The sequence below is a fragment of the Coregonus lavaretus genome (assembly GCF_964263955.1).
Source record: "Coregonus lavaretus genome assembly, chromosome: 17".
Lineage (NCBI taxonomy): Eukaryota > Metazoa > Chordata > Actinopteri > Salmoniformes > Salmonidae > Coregonus > Coregonus lavaretus.
The window spans coordinates 36265069-36281541 of record NC_140004.1 but is presented as its reverse complement, the minus strand read 5'-3'; positions in this window follow the sequence as shown (position 1 = coordinate 36281541).

Below are 16473 nucleotides of genomic sequence, written 5' to 3'. Positions count from 1 at the left end.
TATGTTGTTTTCACTTCACCATTTGGAGCAATTCTCTGTGTAGAATAACTCCTACTTTTTTTTGAGAAAAGCAATGTCAGAAGTGGGATTTGAACCCACGCCTCCTATCGGAGACCAGAATGCCCCTATATTTAGGAAGGCTGCTCACCTTGAGTCTGGCGCCTTAGACCACTCGGCCATCCTGACAACTGTATGAGCATCCATTTATTTATTATTTTTTTACTTTTCTGTAACATGAAGTCTGAACTGTAGGTTGGATACAAGCGGGACTTTAGCAATAAAGAATAGAATAAGAAAAAATGCTAAAACTTAATAAATCATATATTAAAAAGTATTTTTTTAAAGGAAATTGCATAAGTGAATTCAAATGTAGGCAATTGATGACATATCAAACTATTATTCCAGTTTCATGTGTTTTCTTTTCACAGTTGATGACATGTATCAAACTCTTAATCACTGTTATTTTGTTTTCACTTCACCATTTGGAGCAATTCTCTGTGTAGAATAACTTCTACTTTTTTTAGGGAAAAGCAATGTCAGTAGTGGGATTTGAACCCACGCCTCCTATTGGAGACCAGAATGACCCTATATTTAGGAAGGCTGCTCACCTTGAGTCTGGCGCCTTAGACCACTCGGCCATCCTGACAACTGTATGAAATCCATTTATTTTTAATTTTTTTACTTTTCTGTAACATGAAGTCTGAACTGTAGGTTGGATACAAGCGGGACTTTAGCAATAAAGAATAGAATAAGAAAAAATGCTAAAACTTAATAAATCATATATTAAAAAGTATTTTTTTAAAGGAAATTGCATAAGTGAATTCAAATGTAGGCAATTGATGACATATCAAACTATTATTCCAGTTTCATGTGTTTTCTTTTCACAGTTGATGACATGTATCAAACTCTTAATCACTGTTATTTTGTTTTCACTTCACCATTTGGAGCAATTATCTGTGTAGAATAACTTCTACTTTTTTTAGGGAAAAGGAATGTCAGAAGTGGGATTTGAACCCACACCTCCTATCGGAGACCAGAATGCCCCTATATTTAGGAAGGCTGCTCACCTTGAGTCTGGCGCCTTAGACCACTCGGCCATCCTGACATCTGTATGAAATCCATTTATTTTTAATTTTTTTACTTTTCTGTAACATGAAGTCTGAACTGTAGGTTGGATACAAGCGGGACTTTAGCAACAAAGAATAGAATAAGAAAAAATGCTAAAACTTAATAAATCATTTCTTAAAAAGTATTTTTTTTAAGGAAATTGCAAAAGTGAATTCAAATGTAGGCAATTGATGACATATCAAACTATTATTCCAGTTTCATGTGTTTTCTTTTCACAGTTGATGACATGTATTAAACTCTTAATCACTGTTATGTTGTTTTCACTTCACCATTTGGAGCAATTCTCTGTGTAGAATAACTTCTACTTTTTTTTGAGAAAAGCAATGTCAGAAGTGTGATTTGAACCCACACCTCCTATCGGAGACCAGAATGCCCCTATATTTAGGAAGGCTGCTCACCTTGAGTCTGGCGCCTTAGACCACTCGGCCATCCTGACATCTGTATGAAATCCATTTATTTTTAATTTTTTTACTTTTCTGTAACATGAAGTCTGAACTGTAGGTTGGATACAAGCGGGACTTTAGCAACAAAAAATAGAATAAGAAAAAATGCTAAAACGTAATAAATCATTTCTTAAAAAGTATTTTTTTTAAGGAAATTGCAAAAGTGAATTCAAATGTAGGCAATTGATGACATATCAAACTATTATTCCAGTTTCATGTGTTTTCTTTTCAGAGTTGATGACATGTATTAAACTCTTAATCACTGTTATGTTGTTTTCACTTCACCATTTGGAGCAATTCTCTGTGTAGAATAACTTCTACTTTTTTTTGAGAAATCAATGTCAGAAGTGGGATTTGAACCCACGCCTCCTATCGGAGACCAGAATGCCCATATATTTAGGAAGGCTGCTCACCTTGAGTCTGGTGCCTTAGACCACTCGGCCATCCTGACAACTGTATGAGCATCCATTTATTTATTATTTTTTTACTTTTCTGTAACATGAAGTCTGAACTGTAGGTTGGATACAAGCGGGACTTTAGCAACAAAGAATAGAATAAGAAAAAATGCTAAAACTTAATAAATCATTTCTTAAAAAGTATTTTTTTTAAGGAAATTGCAAAAGTGAATTCAAATGTAGGCAATTGATGACATATCAAACTATTATTCCAGTTTCATGTGTTTTCTTTTCACAGTTGATGACATGTATTAAACTCTTAATCACTGTTATGTTGTTTTCACTTCACCATTTGGAGCAATTCTCTGTGTAGAATAACTTCTACTTTTTTTTGAGAAAAGCAATGTCAGAAGTGGGATTTGAACCCACGCCTCCTTTCGGAGACCAGAATGCCCATATATTTAGGAAGGCTGCTCACCTTGAGTCTTGCGCCTTAGACCACTCAGCCATCCTGACAACTGTATGAGCATCCATTTATTTTTTATTTTTTTACTTTTCTGTAACATGAAGTCTGAACTGTAGGTTGGATACAAGCGGGACTTTAGCAACAAAGAATAGAATAAGAAAAAATGCTAAAACTTAATAAATCATTTCTTAAAAAGTATTTTTTTTAAGGAAATTGCAAAATTGAATTCAAATGTAGGCAATTGATGACATATCAAACTATTATTCCAGTATCATGTGTTTTCTTTTCACAGTTGATGACATGTATTAAACTCTTAATCACTGTTATGTTGTTTTCACTTCACCATTTGGAGCAATTCTCTGTGTAGAATAACTTCTACTTTTTTTTGAGAAAAGCAATGTCAGAAGTGGGTTTTGAACCCACGCCTCCTTTCGGAGACAAGAATGCCCATATATTTAGGAAGGCTTCTCACCTTGAGTCTTGTGCCTTAGACCACTCGGCCATCCTGACAACTGTATGAGCATCCATTTATTTTTTATTTTTTTACTTTTCTGTAACATGAAGTCTGAACTGTAGGTTGGATACAAGCGGGACTTTAGCAACAAAGAATAGAATAAGAAAAAATGCTAAAACTTAATAAATCATATATTAAAAAGTATTTTTTTAAAGGAAATTGCATAAGTGAATTCAAATGTAGGCAATTGATGACATATCAAAATATTATTCCAGTTTCATGTGTTTTCTTTTCACAGTTGATGACATGTATTAAACTCTTAATCACTGTTATGTTGTTTTCACTTCACCATTTGGAGCAATTCTCTGTGTAGAATAACTTCTACTTTTAGAAAAGCAATGTCGAAAGTGGGATTTAAACCCACGCCTCCTTTCGGAGACCAGAATGCCCCTATATTTAGGAAGGCTGCTCACCTTGAGTCTGGCGCCTTAGACCACTCGGCCATCCTGACAACTGTATGAGCATCCATTTATTTTTTATTTTTTTACTTTTCTGTAACATGAAGTCTGAACTGTAGGTTGGATACAAGCGGGACTTTAGCAACAAAGAATAGAATAAGAAAAAATGCTAAAACTTAATAAATCATTTCTTAAAAAGTATTTTTTTTAAGGAAATTGCAAAAGTGAATTCAAATGTAGGCAATTGATGACATATCAAACTATTATTCCAGTTTCATGTGTTTTCTTTTCACAGTTGATGACATGTATTAAACTCTTAATCACTGTTATGTTGTTTTCACTTCACCATTTGGAGCAATTCTCTGTGTAGAATAACTTCTACTTTTTTTTGAGAAAAGCAATGTCAGAAGTGGGATTTGAACCCACGCCTCCTATCGGAGACCAGAATGCCCCTATATTTTGGAAGGCTGCTCACCTTGAGTGTGGCGCCTTAGACCACTCGGCCATCCTGACATCTGTATTAAATCAATTTATTTTTAATTTTTTTACTTTTCTGTAACATGAAGTCTGAACTGTAGGTTGGATACAAGCGGGACTTTAGCAACAAAGAATAGAATAAGAAAAAATGCTAAAACTTAATAAATCATATATTAAAAAGTATTTTTTTAAAGGAAATTGCATAAGTGAATTCAAATGTAGGCAATTGATGACATATCAAACTATTATTCCAGTTTCATGTGTTTTCTTTTCACAGTTGATGACATGTTTCAAACTCTTAAACACTGTTATTTTGTTTTCACTTCACCATTTGGAGCAATTCTCTGTGTAGAATAACTTCTACTTTTTTTAGGGAAAAGCAATGTCAGAAGTGGGATTTGAACCCACGCCTCCTATTGGAGACCAGAATGCCCATATATTTAGGAAGGCTGCTCACCTTGAGTCTGGCGCCTTAGACCACTCAGCCATCCTGACAACTGTATGAGCAGCCATTTATTTTTTATTTTTTTACTTTTCTGTAACATGAAGTCTGAACTGTAGGTTGGATACAAGCGGGACTTTAGCAACAAAGAATAGAATAAGAAAAAATGCTAAAACTTAATAAATCATTTCTTAAAAAGTATTTTTTTTAAGGAAATTGCAAAAGTGAATTCAAATGTAGGCAATTGATGACATATCAAACTATTATTCCAGTATCATGTGTTTTCTTTTCACAGTTGATGACATGTATTAAACTCTTAATCACTGTTATGTTGTTTTCACTTCACCATTTGGAGCAATTCTCTGTGTAGAATAACTTCTACTTTTTTTTGGGAAATCAATGTCAGAAGTTGGATTTGAACCCACGCCTCCTTTCGGAGACCAGAATGCCCATATATTTAGGAAGGCTGCTCACCTTGAGTCTTGCGCCTTAGACCACTCGGCCATCCTGACAACTGTATGAGCATCCATTTATTTTTTATTTTTTTACTTTTCTGTAACATGAAGTCTGAACTGTAGGTTGGATACAAGCGGGACTTTAGCAACAAAGAATAGAATAAGAAAAAATGCTAAAACTTAATAAATCATTTCTTAAAAAGTATTTTTTTTAAGGAAATTGCAAAAGTGAATTCAAATGTAGGCAATTGATGACATATCAAACTATTATTCCAGTATCATGTGTTTTCTTTTCACAGTTGATGACATGTATTAAACTCTTAATCACTGTTATGTTGTTTTCACTTCACCATTTGGAGCAATTCTCTGTGTAGAATAACTTCTACTTTTTTTTGAGAAAAGCAATGTCAGAAGTGGGATTTGAACCCACGCCTCCTTTCGGAGACCAGAATGCCCATATATTTAGGAAGGCTGCTCACCTTGAGTCTTGCGCCTTAGACCACTCGGCCATCCTGACAAATGTATGAGCATCCATTTATTTTTTATTTTTTTACTTTTCTGTAACATGAAGTCTGAACTGTAGGTTGGATACAAGCGGGACTTTAGCAACAAAGAATAAAATAAGAAAAAATGCTAAAACTTAATAAATCATATATTAAAAAGTATTTTTTTAAAGGAAATTGCATAAGTGAATTCAAATGTAGGCAATTGATGACATATCAAACTATTATTCCAGTTTCATGTGTTTTCTTTTCACAGCTGATGACATGTATCAAACTCTTAATCACTGTTATTTTGTTTTCACTTCACCATTGGAGCAATTCTCTCTGTAGAATAACTTCTACTTTTTTTAGGGAAAAGGAATGTCAGAAGTGGGATTTGAACCCACGCCTACTATCGGAGACCAGAATGCCCCTAAATTTAGGAAGGCTGCTCACCTTGAGTCTGGCGCCTTAGACCACTCGGCCATCCTGACATCTTTATTAAATCCATTTATTTTTAATTTTTTTACTTTTCTGTAACATGAAGTCTGAACTGTAGGTTGGATACAAGCGGGACTTTAGCAACAAAGAATAGAATAAGAAAAAATGCTAAAACTTAATAAATCATATATTAAAAAGTATTTTTTTAAAGGAAATTGCATAAGTGAATTCAAATGTAGGCAATTGATGACATATCAAAATATTATTCCAGTTTCATGTGTTTTCTTTTCACAGTTGATGACATGTATTAAACTCTTAATCACTGTTATGTTGTTTTCACTTCACCATTTGGAGCAATTCTCTGTGTAGAATAACTTCTACTTTTTTTTTTTTTAGAAAAGCAATGTCAGAAGTGGGATTTGAACCCACGCCTCCTTTCGGAGACCAGAATGCCCATATATTTAGGAAGGCTGCTCACCTTGAGTCTGGCGCCTTAGACCACTCGGCCATCCTGACAACTGTATGAGCATCCATTTATTTATTATTTTTTTACTTTTCTGTAACATGAAGTCTGAACTGTAGGTTGGATACAAGCGGGACTTTAGCAACAAAGAATAGAATAAGAAAAAATGCTAAAACTTAATAAATCATATATTAAAAAGTATTTTTTTAAAGGAAATTGCATAAGTGAATTCAAATGTAGGCAATTGATGACATATCAAACTATTATTCCAGTTTCATGTGTTTTCTTTTCACAGTTGATGACATGTTTCAAACTCTTAAACACTGTTATTTTGTTTTCACTTCACCATTTGGAGCAATTCTCTGTGTAGAATAACTTCTACTTTTTTTAGGGAAAAGCAATGTCAGAAGTGGGATTTGAACCCACGCCTCCTATTGGAGACCAGAATGCCCATATATTTAGGAAGGCTGCTCACCTTGAGTCTGGCGCCTTAGACCACTCAGCCATCCTGACAACTGTATGAGCAGCTATTTATTTTTTATTTTTTTACTTTTCTGTAACATGAAGTCTGAACTGTAGGTTGGATACAAGCGGGACTTTAGCAACAAAGAATAGAATAAGAAAAAATGCTAAAACTTAATAAATCATTTCTTAAAAAGTATTTTTTTTAAGGAAATTGCAAAAGTGAATTCAAATGTAGGCAATTGATGACATATCAAACTATTATTCCAGTATCATGTGTTTTCTTTTCACAGTTGATGACATGTATTAAACTCTTAATCACTGTTATGTTGTTTTCACTTCACCATTTGGAGCAATTCTCTGTGTAGAATAACTTCTACTTTTTTTTGGGAAATCAATGTCAGAAGTTGGATTTGAACCCACGCCTCCTTTCGGAGACCAGAATGCCCATATATTTAGGAAGGCTGCTCACCTTGAGTCTTGTGCCTTAGACCACTCGGCCATCCTGACAACTGTATGAGCATCCATTTATTTTTTATTTTTTTACTTTTCTGTAACATGAAGTCTGAACTGTAGGTTGGATACAAGCGGGACTTTAGCAACAAAGAATAGAATAAGAAAAAATGCTAAAACTTAATAAATCATATATTAAAAAGTATTTTTTTAAAGGAAATTGCATAAGTGAATTCAAATGTAGGCAATTGATGACATATCAAAATATTATTCCAGTTTCATGTGTTTTCTTTTCACAGTTGATGACATGTATTAAACTCTTAATCACTGTTATGTTGTTTTCACTTCACCATTTGGAGCAATTCTCTGTGTAGAATAACTTCTACTTTTAGAAAAGCAATGTCAGAAGTGGGATTTATACCCACGCCTCCTTTCGGAGACCAGAATGCCCCTATATTTAGGAAGGCTGCTCACCTTGAGTCTGGCGCCTTAGACCACTCGGCCATCCTGACAACTGTATGAGCATCCATTTATTTATTATTTTTTTACTTTTCTGTAACATGAAGTCTGAACTGTAGGTTGGATACAAGCGGGACTTTAGCAACAAAGAATAGAATAAGAAAAAATGCTAAAACTTAATAAATCATATATTAAAAAGTATTTTTTTAAAGGAAATTGCATAAGTGAATTCAAATGTAGGCAATTGATGACATATCAAAATATTATTCCAGTTTCATGTGTTTTCTTTTCACAGTTGATGACATGTATTAAACTCTTAATCACTGTTATGTTGTTTTCACTTCACCATTTGGAGCAATTCTCTGTGTAGAATAACTTCTACTTTTTTTTTTTTTAGAAAAGCAATGTCAGAAGTGGGATTTGAACCCACGCCTCCTTTCGGAGACCAGAATGCCCATATATTTAGGAAGGCTGCTCACCTTGAGTCTGGCGCCTTAGACCACTCGGCCATCCTGACAACTGTATGAGCATCCATTTATTTATTATTTTTTTACTTTTCTGTAACATGAAGTCTGAACTGTAGGTTGGATACAAGCGGGACTTTAGCAACAAAGAATAGAATAAGAAAAAATGCTAAAACTTAATAAATCATTTCTTAAAAAGTATTTTTTTTAAGGAAATTGCTAAAGTGAATTCAAATGTAGGCAATTGATGACATATCAAACTATTATTCCAGTATCATGTGTTTTCTTTTCACAGTTGATGACATGTATTAAACTCTTAATCACTGTTATGTTGTTTTCACTTCACCATTTGGAGCAATTCTCTGTGTAGAATAACTTCTACTTTTTTTTTGAGAAAAGCAATGTCAGAAGTGGGATTTGAACCCACGCCTCCTTTCGGAGACCAGAATGCCCATATATTTAGGAAGGCTGCTCACCTTGAGTCTTGCGCCTTAGACCACTCGGCCATCCTGACAACTGTATGAGCATCCGTTAATTTTTTCTTTTTTTTCTTTTCTGTAACATGAAGTCTGAACTGTAGGTTGGATACAAGCGGGACTTTAGCAATAAAGAATAGAATAAGAAAAAATGCTAAAACTTAATAAATCATATATTAAAAAGTATTTTTTTAAAGGAAATTGCATAAGTGAATTCAAATGTAGGCAATTGATGACATATCAAACTATTATTCCAGTTTCATGTGTTTTCTTTTCACAGTTGATGACATGTTTCAAACTCTTAAACACTGTTATTTTGTTTTCACTTCACCATTTGGAGCAATTCTCTGTGTAGAATAACTTCTACTTTTTTTAGGGAAAAGCAATGTCAGAAGTGGGATTTGAACCCACGCCTCCTATTGGAGACCAGAATGCCCATATATTTAGGAAGGCTGCTCACCTTGAGTCTGGCGCCTTAGACCACTCAGCCATCCTGACAACTGTATGAGCAGCTATTTATTTTTTATTTTTTTACTTTTCTGTAACATGAAGTCTGAACTGTAGGTTGGATACAAGCGGGACTTTAGCAACAAAGAATAGAATAAGAAAAAATGCTAAAACTTAATAAATCATTTCTTAAAAAGTATTTTTTTTAAGGAAATTGCAAAAGTGAATTCAAATGTAGGCAATTGATGACATATCAAACTATTATTCCAGTATCATGTGTTTTCTTTTCACAGTTGATGACATGTATTAAACTCTTAATCACTGTTATGTTGTTTTCACTTCACCATTTGGAGCAATTCTCTGTGTAGAATAACTTCTACTTTTTTTTGGGAAATCAATGTCAGAAGTTGGATTTGAACCCACGCCTCCTTTCGGAGACCAGAATGCCCATATATTTAGGAAGGCTGCTCACCTTGAGTCTTGCGCCTTAGACCACTCGGCCATCCTGACAACTGTATGAGCATCCATTTATTTTTTATTTTTTTACTTTTCTGTAACATGAAGTCTGAACTGTAGGTTGGATACAAGCGGGACTTTAGCAACAAAGAATAGAATAAGAAAAAATGCTAAAACTTAATAAATCATATATTAAAAAGTATTTTTTTAAAGGAAATTGCATAAGTGAATTCAAATGTAGGCAATTGATGACATATCAAAATATTATTCCAGTTTCATGTGTTTTCTTTTCACAGTTGATGACATGTATTAAACTCTTAATCACTGTTATGTTGTTTTCACTTCACCATTTGGAGCAATTCTCTGTGTAGAATAACTTCTACTTTTATTTTTTTTAGAAAAGCAATGTCAGAAGTGGGATTTGAACCCACGCCTCCTTTCGGAGACCAGAATGCCCATATATTTAGGAAGGCTGCTCACCTTGAGTCTGGCGCCTTAGACCACTCGGCCATCCTGACAACTGTATGAGCATCCATTTATTTATTATTTTTTTACTTTTCTGTAACATGAAGTCTGAACTGTAGGTTGGATACAAGCGGGACTTTAGCAACAAAGAATAGAATAAGAAAAAATGCTAAAACTTAATAAATCATTTCTTAAAAAGTATTTTTTTTAAGGAAATTGCTAAAGTGAATTCAAATGTAGGCAATTGATGACATATCAAACTATTATTCCAGTATCATGTGTTTTCTTTTCACAGTTGATGACATGTATTAAACTCTTAATCACTGTTATGTTGTTTTCACTTCACCATTTGGAGCAATTCTCTGTGTAGAATAACTTCTACTTTTTTTTGAGAAAAGCAATGTCAGAAGTGGGATTTGAACCCACGCCTCCTTTCGGAGACCAGAATGCCCATATATTTAGGAAGGCTGCTCACCTTGAGTCTTGCGCCTTAGACCACTCGGCCATCCTGACAAATGTATGAGCATCCATTTATTTTTTATTTTTTTACTTTTCTGTAACATGAAGTCTGAACTGTAGGTTGGATACAAGCGGGACTTTAGCAACAAAGAATAAAATAAGAAAAAATGCTAAAACTTAATAAATCATATATTAAAAAGTATTTTTTTAAAGGAAATTGCATAAGTGAATTCAAATGTAGGCAATTGATGACATATCAAACTATTATTCCAGTTTCATGTGTTTTCTTTTCACAGCTGATGACATGTATCAAACTCTTAATCACTGTTATTTTGTTTTCACTTCACCATTGGAGCAATTCTCTCTGTAGAATAACTTCTACTTTTTTTAGGGAAAAGGAATGTCAGAAGTGGGATTTGAACCCACGCCTACTATCGGAGACCAGAATGCCCCTAAATTTAGGAAGGCTGCTCACCTTGAGTCTGGCGCCTTAGACCACTCGGCCATCCTGACATCTTTATTAAATCCATTTATTTTTAATTTTTTTACTTTTCTGTAACATGAAGTCTGAACTGTAGGTTGGATACAAGCGGGACTTTAGCAACAAAGAATAGAATAAGAAAAAATGCTAAAACTTAATAAATCATATATTAAAAAGTATTTTTTTAAAGGAAATTGCATAAGTGAATTCAAATGTAGGCAATTGATGACATATCAAAATATTATTCCAGTTTCATGTGTTTTCTTTTCACAGTTGATGACATGTATTAAACTCTTAATCACTGTTATGTTGTTTTCACTTCACCATTTGGAGCAATTCTCTGTGTAGAATAACTTCTACTTTTTTTTTTTTTAGAAAAGCAATGTCAGAAGTGGGATTTGAACCCACGCCTCCTTTCGGAGACCAGAATGCCCATATATTTAGGAAGGCTGCTCACCTTGAGTCTGGCGCCTTAGACCACTCGGCCATCCTGACAACTGTATGAGCATCCATTTATTTATTATTTTTTTACTTTTCTGTAACATGAAGTCTGAACTGTAGGTTGGATACAAGCGGGACTTTAGCAACAAAGAATAGAATAAGAAAAAATGCTAAAACTTAATAAATCATTTCTTAAAAATTATTTTTTTTAAGGAAATTGCTAAAGTGAATTCAAATGTAGGCAATTGATGACATATCAAACTATTATTCCAGTATCATGTGTTTTCTTTTCACAGTTGATGACATGTATTAAACTCTTAATCACTGTTATGTTGTTTTCACTTCACCATTTGGAGCAATTCTCTGTGTAGAATAACTTCTACTTTTTTTTGAGAAAAGCAATGTCAGAAGTGGGATTTGAACCCACGCCTCCTTTCGGAGACCAGAATGCCCATATATTTAGGAAGGCTGCTCACCTTGAGTCTTGCGCCTTAGACCACTCGGCCATCCTGACAACTGTATGAGCATCCGTTAATTTTTTCTTTTTTTTCTTTTCTGTAACATGAAGTCTGAACTGTAGGTTGGATACAAGCGGGACTTTAGCAATAAAGAATAGAATAAGAAAAAATGCTAAAACTTAATAAATCATATATTAAAAAGTATTTTTTTAAAGGAAATTGCATAAGTGAATTCAAATGTAGGCAATTGATGACATATCAAACTATTATTCCAGTTTCATGTGTTTTCTTTTCACAGTTGATGACATGTTTCAAACTCTTAAACACTGTTATTTTGTTTTCACTTCACCATTTGGAGCAATTCTCTGTGTAGAATAACTTCTACTTTTTTTAGGGAAAAGCAATGTCAGAAGTGGGATTTGAACCCACGCCTCCTATTGGAGACCAGAATGCCCATATATTTAGGAAGGCTGCTCACCTTGAGTCTGGCGCCTTAGACCACTCAGCCATCCTGACAACTGTATGAGCAGCTATTTATTTTTTATTTTTTTACTTTTCTGTAACATGAAGTCTGAACTGTAGGTTGGATACAAGCGGGACTTTAGCAACAAAGAATAGAATAAGAAAAAATGCTAAAACTTAATAAATCATTTCTTAAAAAGTATTTTTTTTAAGGAAATTGCAAAAGTGAATTCAAATGTAGGCAATTGATGACATATCAAACTATTATTCCAGTATCATGTGTTTTCTTTTCACAGTTGATGACATGTATTAAACTCTTAATCACTGTTATGTTGTTTTCACTTCACCATTTGGAGCAATTCTCTGTGTAGAATAACTTCTACTTTTTTTTGGGAAATCAATGTCAGAAGTTGGATTTGAACCCACGCCTCCTTTCGGAGACCAGAATGCCCATATATTTAGGAAGGCTGCTCACCTTGAGTCTTGCGCCTTAGACCACTCGGCCATCCTGACAACTGTATGAGCATCCATTTATTTTTTATTTTTTTACTTTTCTGTAACATGAAGTCTGAACTGTAGGTTGGATACAAGCGGGACTTTAGCAACAAAGAATAGAATAAGAAAAAATGCTAAAACTTAATAAATCATATATTAAAAAGTATTTTTTTAAAGGAAATTGCATAAGTGAATTCAAATGTAGGCAATTGATGACATATCAAAATATTATTCCAGTTTCATGTGTTTTCTTTTCACAGTTGATGACATGTATTAAACTCTTAATCACTGTTATGTTGTTTTCACTTCACCATTTGGAGCAATTCTCTGTGTAGAATAACTTCTACTTTTAGAAAAGCAATGTCAGAAGTGGGATTTATACCCACGCCTCCTTTCGGAGACCAGAATGCCCCTATATTTAGGAAGGCTGCTCACCTTGAGTCTGGCGCCTTAGACCACTCGGCCATCCTGACAACTGTATGAGCATCCATTTATTTATTATTTTTTTACTTTTCTGTAACATGAAGTCTGAACTGTAGGTTGGATACAAGCGGGACTTTAGCAACAAAGAATAGAATAAGAAAAAATGCTAAAACTTAATAAATCATATATTAAAAAGTATTTTTTTAAAGGAAATTGCATAAGTGAATTCAAATGTAGGCAATTGATGACATATCAAAATATTATTCCAGTTTCATGTGTTTTCTTTTCACAGTTGATGACATGTATTAAACTCTTAATCACTGTTATGTTGTTTTCACTTCACCATTTGGAGCAATTCTCTGTGTAGAATAACTTCTACTTTTTTTTTTTTTAGAAAAGCAATGTCAGAAGTGGGATTTGAACCCACGCCTCCTTTCGGAGACCAGAATGCCCATATATTTAGGAAGGCTGCTCACCTTGAGTCTGGCGCCTTAGACCACTCGGCCATCCTGACAACTGTATGAGCATCCATTTATTTATTATTTTTTTACTTTTCTGTAACATGAAGTCTGAACTGTAGGTTGGATACAAGCGGGACTTTAGCAACAAAGAATAGAATAAGAAAAAATGCTAAAACTTAATAAATCATTTCTTAAAAAGTATTTTTTTTAAGGAAATTGCTAAAGTGAATTCAAATGTAGGCAATTGATGACATATCAAACTATTATTCCAGTATCATGTGTTTTCTTTTCACAGTTGATGACATGTATTAAACTCTTAATCACTGTTATGTTGTTTTCACTTCACCATTTGGAGCAATTCTCTGTGTAGAATAACTTCTACTTTTTTTTGAGAAAATCAATGTCAGAAGTGGGATTTGAACCCACGCCTCCTTTCGGAGACCAGAATGCCCATATATTTAGGAAGGCTGCTCACCTTGAGTCTTGCGCCTTAGACCACTCGGCCATCCTGACAACTGTATGAGCATCCGTTAATTTTTTCTTTTTTTTCTTTTCTGTAACATGAAGTCTGAACTGTAGGTTGGATACAAGCGGGACTTTAGCAATAAAGAATAGAATAAGAAAAAATGCTAAAACTTAATAAATCATATATTAAAAAGTATTTTTTTAAAGGAAATTGCATAAGTGAATTCAAATGTAGGCAATTGATGACATATCAAACTATTATTCCAGTTTCATGTGTTTTCTTTTCACAGTTGATGACATGTTTCAAACTCTTAAACACTGTTATTTTGTTTTCACTTCACCATTTGGAGCAATTCTCTGTGTAGAATAACTTCTACTTTTTTTAGGGAAAAGCAATGTCAGAAGTGGGATTTGAACCCACGCCTCCTATTGGAGACCAGAATGCCCATATATTTAGGAAGGCTGCTCACCTTGAGTCTGGCGCCTTAGACCACTCAGCCATCCTGACAACTGTATGAGCAGCTATTTATTTTTTATTTTTTTACTTTTCTGTAACATGAAGTCTGAACTGTAGGTTGGATACAAGCGGGACTTTAGCAACAAAGAATAGAATAAGAAAAAATGCTAAAACTTAATAAATCATTTCTTAAAAAGTATTTTTTTTAAGGAAATTGCAAAAGTGAATTCAAATGTAGGCAATTGATGACATATCAAACTATTATTCCAGTATCATGTGTTTTCTTTTCACAGTTGATGACATGTATTAAACTCTTAATCACTGTTATGTTGTTTTCACTTCACCATTTGGAGCAATTCTCTGTGTAGAATAACTTCTACTTTTTTTTGGGAAATCAATGTCAGAAGTTGGATTTGAACCCACGCCTCCTTTCGGAGACCAGAATGCCCATATATTTAGGAAGGCTGCTCACCTTGAGTCTTGCGCCTTAGACCACTCGGCCATCCTGACAACTGTATGAGCATCCATTTATTTTTTATTTTTTTACTTTTCTGTAACATGAAGTCTGAACTGTAGGTTGGATACAAGCGGGACTTTAGCAACAAAGAATAGAATAAGAAAAAATGCTAAAACTTAATAAATCATATATTAAAAAGTATTTTTTTAAAGGAAATTGCATAAGTGAATTCAAATGTAGGCAATTGATGACATATCAAAATATTATTCCAGTTTCATGTGTTTTCTTTTCACAGTTGATGACATGTATTAAACTCTTAATCACTGTTATGTTGTTTTCACTTCACCATTTGGAGCAATTCTCTGTGTAGAATAACTTCTACTTTTAGAAAAGCAATGTCAGAAGTGGGATTTATACCCACGCCTCCTTTCGGAGACCAGAATGCCCCTATATTTAGGAAGGCTGCTCACCTTGAGTCTGGCGCCTTAGACCACTCGGCCATCCTGACAACTGTATGAGCATCTATTTATTTTTTATTTTTTTACTTTTCTGTAACATGAAGTCTGAACTGTAGGTTGGATACAAGCGGGACTTTAGCAACAAAGAATAGAATAAGAAAAAATGCTAAAACTTAATAAATCATTTCTTAAAAACTATTTTTTTTAAGGAAATTGCAAAAGTGAATTCAAATGTAGGCAATTGATGACATATCAAACTATTATTCCAGTTTCATGTGTTTTCTTTTCACAGTTGATGACATGTATTAAACTCTTAATCACTGTTATGTTGTTTTCACTTCACCATTTGGAGCAATTCTCTGTGTAGAATAAATTCTACTTTTTTTTTTTTTAGAAAAGCAATGTCAGAAGTGGGATTTGAACCCACACCTCCTATCGGAGACCAGAATGCCCCTATATTTAGGAAGGCTGCTCACCTTGAGTCTGGCGCCTTAGACCACTCGGCCATCCTGACAACTGTATGAGCATCCATTTATTTTTTATTTTTTTACTTTTCTGTAACATGAAGTCTGAACTGTAGGTTGGATACAAGCGGGACTTTAGCAACAAAGAATAGAATAAGAAAAAATGCTAAAACTTAATAAATCATTTCTTAAAAAGTATTTTTTTTAAGGAAATTGCAAAAGTGAATTCAAATGTAGGCAATTGATGACATATCAAACTATTATTCCAGTATCATGTGTTTTCTTTTCACAGTTGATGACATGTATTAAACTCTTAATCACTGTTATGTTGTTTTCACTTCACCATTTGGAGCAATTCTCTGTGTAGAATAACTTCTACTTTTTTTTGAGAAAAGCAATGTCAGAAGTGGGATTTAAACCCACGCCTCCTATTGGAGACCAGAATGCCCATATATTTAGGAAGGCTGCTCACCTTGAGTCTGGCGCCTTAGACCACTCAGCCATCCTGACAACTGTATGAGCAGCCATTTATTTTTTATTTTTTTACTTTTCTGTAACATGAAGTCTGAACTGTAGGTTGGATACAAGTGGGACTTTAGCAATAAAGAATAGAATAAGAAAAAATGCTAAAACTTAATAAATCATTTCTTAAAAAGTATTTTTTTTAAGGAAATTGCAAAAGTGAATTCAAATGTAGGCAATTGAT